The sequence below is a fragment of the Podarcis liolepis genome (genome assembly GCF_965112155.1).
Source record: "Podarcis liolepis genome assembly, chromosome: 5".
Lineage (NCBI taxonomy): Eukaryota > Metazoa > Chordata > Lepidosauria > Squamata > Lacertidae > Podarcis > Podarcis liolepis.
Genome location: NC_139556.1, coordinates 83,394,464 through 83,400,463, shown reverse-complemented (window position 1 = coordinate 83,400,463; position 6,000 = coordinate 83,394,464).

Here is a 6,000-nt window from a genome sequence, read left to right as displayed (position 1 = left end):
ATGTTGTTGTTGTTTAGTCATTTCCGACTCTTCGTGACCCCATGGACCAGAGCATGTCAGGCACCCCTGTTTTCCACTGCTTCCCGCAGTTTGGTCAAACTCATGTTGGTAGCTTCGAGAACTCTGTACAACCATCTCATCCTCTATCGTCCCCTTCTCCTTGTGCCCCCAATCTTTCCCAACATCAGGGTCTTTTCCAGGGAGTCTTCTCTTCTCATGAGGTGGCCCAAAGTACTGGAGCCTGAGCTTCAGGATCTGTCCTTCCAGGGAGCACTCAGGGCTGATTTCCTTCAGAATGGATAGGTTTGATCTTCTTGCAGTCCATGGGACTCTCAAGAGTCTCCTCCAGCACCATAATTCAAAAGCATCAATTCTTTGGTCACCAGCCTTCTTTATGGTCCAGCTCTCACTTCCATACATCACTACTGGGAAAACCATGGCTTTAACTATACGGACCTTTGTTGGCAAGGTGATGTCTCTACTTTTTAAGATGCTGTCTAGGTTTGTCATTGCTTTTCTCCCAAGAAGCAGGCATCTTTTAATTTCGTGGCTGCTGTCACCATCTGCAGTGATCACGGAGCCCAAGAAAGTAAAATCTCTCACTGCCTCCAATTCTTCCCCTTCTATTTGCCAGGAGGTGATGGGACCAGTGGCCATGATCTTCGTTTTTTTGATGTTGAGCCTCAGATCATATTTTGCACTCTGCTCTTTCACCCTCATTAAGAGGTTCTTTAATTCCTCCTCAATTTCTGCCATCAAGGTTGTGTCATCTGCATATCTGAGGTTGTTGATATTTCTTCCGGCAATCTTAATTCTGGCTTGGGATTCATCCAGCCCAGCCTTTCGCATGATGAATTCTGCATATAAGTTAAATAAGCAGGGAGACAATATACAGCCTTGTCGTACTCCTTTCTCAATTTTGAACCAATCAGTTGTTCCATATCCAGTTCTAACTGTAGCTTCTTGTCCCACATAGAGATTTCTCAGGAGACAGATAATGTGGTGAGGCACTCCCATTTCTTTAAGAGCTTGCCATAGTTTGCTCTGGTTGACACAGTCAAAGGCTTTTGCGTAGTCAATGAAGCAGAAGAAGATGTTTTCCTGGAACTCTCTAGTTTTCTCCATAATCCAGTGCATGTTTGCAGTTTGGTCTCTGGTTCCTCTGTCCCTTTGAAATCCAGCATAGATATGTCTTATAGCCCAAAGGGAAGGCTCTGTGCTCTGTCTCATCACCTTTAGATGTACCATAAAATATGGGGGGTGGGGTGGGGGTGGAGCAGGTAGGCTCCACCTCGCAGAATTGATCACATGATGTTCCTTGTGCACACCATTTGAATGGCAATGCCCATCAACTGGGCAGAGGCAGCCTCCCCAAATACAGTGGTACCTCAGGTTACATACGCTTCAGGTTACAGACTCCGCTAACCCAGAAATAGTGCTTCAGGTTAAGAACTTTGCTTCAGGATGAGAACAGAAATCGTGCTCCAGCGGCACGGCAGCAGCAAGAGGCCCCATTAGCTAAAGTGATGCTGCAGGTTAAGAACAGTTTCAGGTTAAGAACAGACCTCCGGAACGAATTAAGTACCGTACTTAACCCGAGGTACTACTGTATTGAGGAGTTGAAACACTACTGGTAGAGATTTGGCTGCCTCCATTGGATTGCTTTTTCTCACGGCAGTCAATACTTTTTAAAAATTTCAACAAGCCTTCTGTTGCTGAGTTTAATGTGTTGATACTCTTGTTTCTTTGCTTTAAAATGGTATTGCTTTATATTGATTTTCTATTGCTGTGGAAGCTGCCTTGATTACAGGAAAGTTTAGGAATTCCTTGTGAGTAATCAAAGTAAGGGTAGTTGGCTTCTTTCTGATTCATCTTGAGTACAGGCTCCAACTATTAGTTTGTTATGCATTTGCAGCTCCTGCCTTCCTTGTGAGTTATGTAGAGAACTGGATGTCACAATCATAACAAATAGTCTGCTTCTCAGCTTGCTTTATCGAAAGGATTTTGTAGAAAAAGCTGTGATTTATGACCCATGAATACTATTCATAAAAGACACGGTGGGCAGGTTCAGACTTAATGGCGAGCCAAACTATAGAGAATAAATGTGTTGGTGTGTAAGGGGTAAAAAGTCACAGCCACTTCACTTCTCCTGGAATTCTGCACAGCTGAGACCTAAGCTATGGTTTGGTTTAGTGTTACATGTGGACCACAAATGGTAAATCAAGAACAAACTTCAATTAAAGCACATTGCTTGTTTTAAGTGAGGGAAACTGAGTCTGAGCTCGCAGGTAACACTAAGCCAGACCGCGGCACAGCTCCTGGTAGTGCAACAGCAGAGGTGGTGTGACGTGGTGACAATTTTCATGCCATGCATGTGAGCAGCACTCTTGTTTTTTCACATTAAGCCATGGTTTGCTTAGTGGTATGTGCAAATGAGGCCAGTTCCTGTGTGTTCAATGATCTGGAATAAGTTCCAGAGTATGAAGTGGCCCCCAGTAGTTAGCTAGGAAGGTGGGTGGGTGGGAATCCCGTTTTCTATTATCTAACCTAGAACACTGCCCTTAAAACAACTGTCAGCAGCTGCTCTGACCTTTAGGACAAGGTTTCTTGTAACCTGCACGCTTTTGCCATAATTAAAACAGGAACTGCTTATCACAGAGGATTTTTATCTTACTCTGCTGGGTGAAACCTGTTGACAAAGAGCTCTTTTAGTCTCGTTTGGGAAATTTGAACACCATCAACATGAATTCTCTGTGAAACTATGTAAACATGCGTAACCCCTCAACCCTACACAAACTTTGAAGAGAGTCCCATTCACTTTCAGTTGTCCTTACCCTTATATCAGCGGGTTTAGACTGAGGTACTAGTCGTCAATGTTTTGTTGTTGTTTTTCTTTTTTAAAAAACCACACACACAATTTAAGGTTGTGTTTACATAGCAGGCCAATTGTTACTATTTAAGCAAGGTTGCCATTTGAGAGGTGTGTGTGTGTGTGTGTGTGTGTGTGTGTGTGTGTGAGTGAGTGAGAGAGAGAGAGAGAGAGAGAGAGAGAGAGAAAGAAAGAAAGAAAGAAAGAAAGAAAGAAAGAAAGAAAGAAAGAAAGAAAGAAAGAAAGAAAGAGGCTCTTTAATTCTTCCCTCTCATGCAGTTTTTCTGCTGAAAAATCACCCCTGGTTGTTTATACTTTATTTAAGAAAAAGATAGATATCTCCCTTTCTCCTACAAGGCATACATTATGGCGTCATGGGAGAGACAGGTTTTCAGGATGCTCGCAGTGCATGTAAGATCCCCTTACACTCACTGACTTAGATGGATGAGAAGAGAAACCAGACTGGTGCCCTACATATTTTCATTTCTTTGAAATGCTGTGTACCTGAGCTCACTGGAGAAGTAAGCTGCTCCCAGTGGTTTCTCATCTGGATTGGTTTACGTTTCACTACAGGTTCATTGCCAGGATAGAAAAAGGAACCATTTGATGCCTGCAGGAAAAATTATACTAGGCAGTTTAAAGATGATGGCGTTACTAAGGGATTATTATTTTTTTAAGAGAGAACGTTGGAGCAGATAATCATCTTCCAGCACTTCTAAATGTTCAGTTCAGGATTAGTAACACAAATGTTAAGGAATCAGACTCCCTTTGAGGATTTAATTCAGACAACTGAAAGTGACATGAATAGTTTGATCTCAGCTGTGCGCTACATCCCGTTACTTCTATCTCTAGATAGTAAAACAATTTATATAGCTAATTGAAAGGCAGACCTGGCACAGCATTGGCAAAACATCATTCAGAAGTTTGGGCTTCTCCCCTAGAACTGTTCATTGGCACAGTTTATACAGACACAGCCATATTACACTGATTATCTTAAGTATGGAAAAATACTTGACTCTTAGAAACTAACTGACACAGGGGAGAACTCCTTTCATAACCACAAGCAGCTTTCTGCAGCAGGAATGGCCATAGCTACTTACTGGCGACAGTGGGTTTGGGGCAAAAATTTGGGAGATTGCCCAAACTGAAAACATGCAACTCACCAAAAGAAAGAGAAAACTTCTTAGAAATGTGTTTTCTTTGGATTTCCCAAACAGAGATCTCATCTGAAGATGTTAGGCCACAGTACCACATATCTCTATATTATATATATACTAATTGAAATGTGCTTGTAAGCACAAGATGATTGTTCTAATAGAGTGCAGCCCCTATTAAATAAAATATTATTTAAATAAATTAAATAAAACTGCATAACTATTTTCATAATGTATTTCATCCCATACTACTTCTATTTTTTTAAAGACTACATAAAAAAAATCTTTTTCAAAAAATTGTGCTTAAATGATAGCTTTAAAAGAATAGTAACTTTAGAACTACGGTAACCATTTAAACCACCAGAAAACAAAACCATGACAGAAACTGAAAACAGCTTTGGAGACCACAAGGTGGCAGGCACTTGCAATAACCATTTGTAAGATGAAACGATGATAGAGAATAGCCGTGATCGGAAGCGATACGACTGACTCAGAAAGAATGTTACTTTAAAAAAATGTAATTTAATCCATTAATCTTAGGATCTACACCAGCACAATATGTTTAGTGCAGGAGACAGCGAGTACAGGAAATATATAGTTATCCAACCATTTAAAATCACTTCAGTGTTTCTAAGAGATGGCTGTAGGAAGAGAAAACACTGGAAGTAAAAGTTAATGTAAAATGAAAAATCACTCATTTCCATGATCTAGTTAGAAGGCATTTATTGAGGTAAGAAATTCCCATTCTCATTAGTTTTCTTGTGTGTAAACATTTTTTAAAGTAACAATGTGTGAAACTTCACATTGGAAAACATATTCTAGGTTGATCCAACTATAAGGTTCTCTTGGGCAAATTTTGCCAAGAGTGTGTTTGTTTGGTGAGTTGAGGGTTTGTTTGTGTGTAACAGGAAGACTTAGGAATGCTCCGAGATGGTTCAATGCCCATTTCTGCCTGAGGTGCAATGACAAAGCCTCTCTTGCTACTCAAGTCAAGATGCATATTATGGAAGTATGGCCAACTTATTGGGACACCTGAGGTGGCAAATGCCATAAGCATTCCTTCTCGTCCCTGGTAGTAAAGTGTTATGTACTGAGTTGAATAGGATCCAAACTGCAGCAGTCTGATTGGTCCTAGAACAATAGGATCCAAAATACAGCAGTCTGATTGGTCCTAGAACAATAGGATTCAGAATGCAGCAGTCTGATTGGTCCTAGAACAATGCAGCAGTATGATTGGTTGGCAGGAACCACCAATCCTGCTCCAGATAGAAGTGAATCCACAACCTGATTGGCTTACAGTAGAATTCCGGAATTAGCCAATCATGTGCAGCCCATTGTGTAAATAATGTATATAAAGCAGATACTGTGAGGGGACTTTCATTCATTCCTCCTCACCGCTATGAGCTGAATAAAGAGCATGGAATCACTTTGCGACTCTGAGTGTATTTCATAAAGATACAGCTATGATTCATTAAATATATAGCAACATGCTGCACTTTCATGACACTTATAATCAGCTGGTTAAAGCAGCTAACTCACTCCATTTATTGACTGTTATGGCCCTGGGAAATAAATAATAATAATAATAATAATAATAATAATAATAATAATAATAATAATACAGTGTTACAATTCCTAGTGCGATTTAACAAATTGTTGTTGTTGTTGTTATTTTACAACCCACCTTTTTCCCTGACAGGGACACAATGCAGCTTACAGATAAAATAACACAAGCTAAAAACATAGAAATAATAATAATAATAATAATAAAAATAAAAATAGACAATTAAACATAGGACTGTTGGAACAAGATGGTCTTCGCCTGCTAGCAGAAGAACAACAAGGATACAGTCTGCCTAACTTCTCTCTTCTGAGGGAACTTGTAGCTCTTTGAGGGGAATAGAAGTCTCATAGCAAGTGGGACCACCCTTAACGTATTATAGTTCCCAGGATTCTTTGGTGGAAGCCATGGCGGTT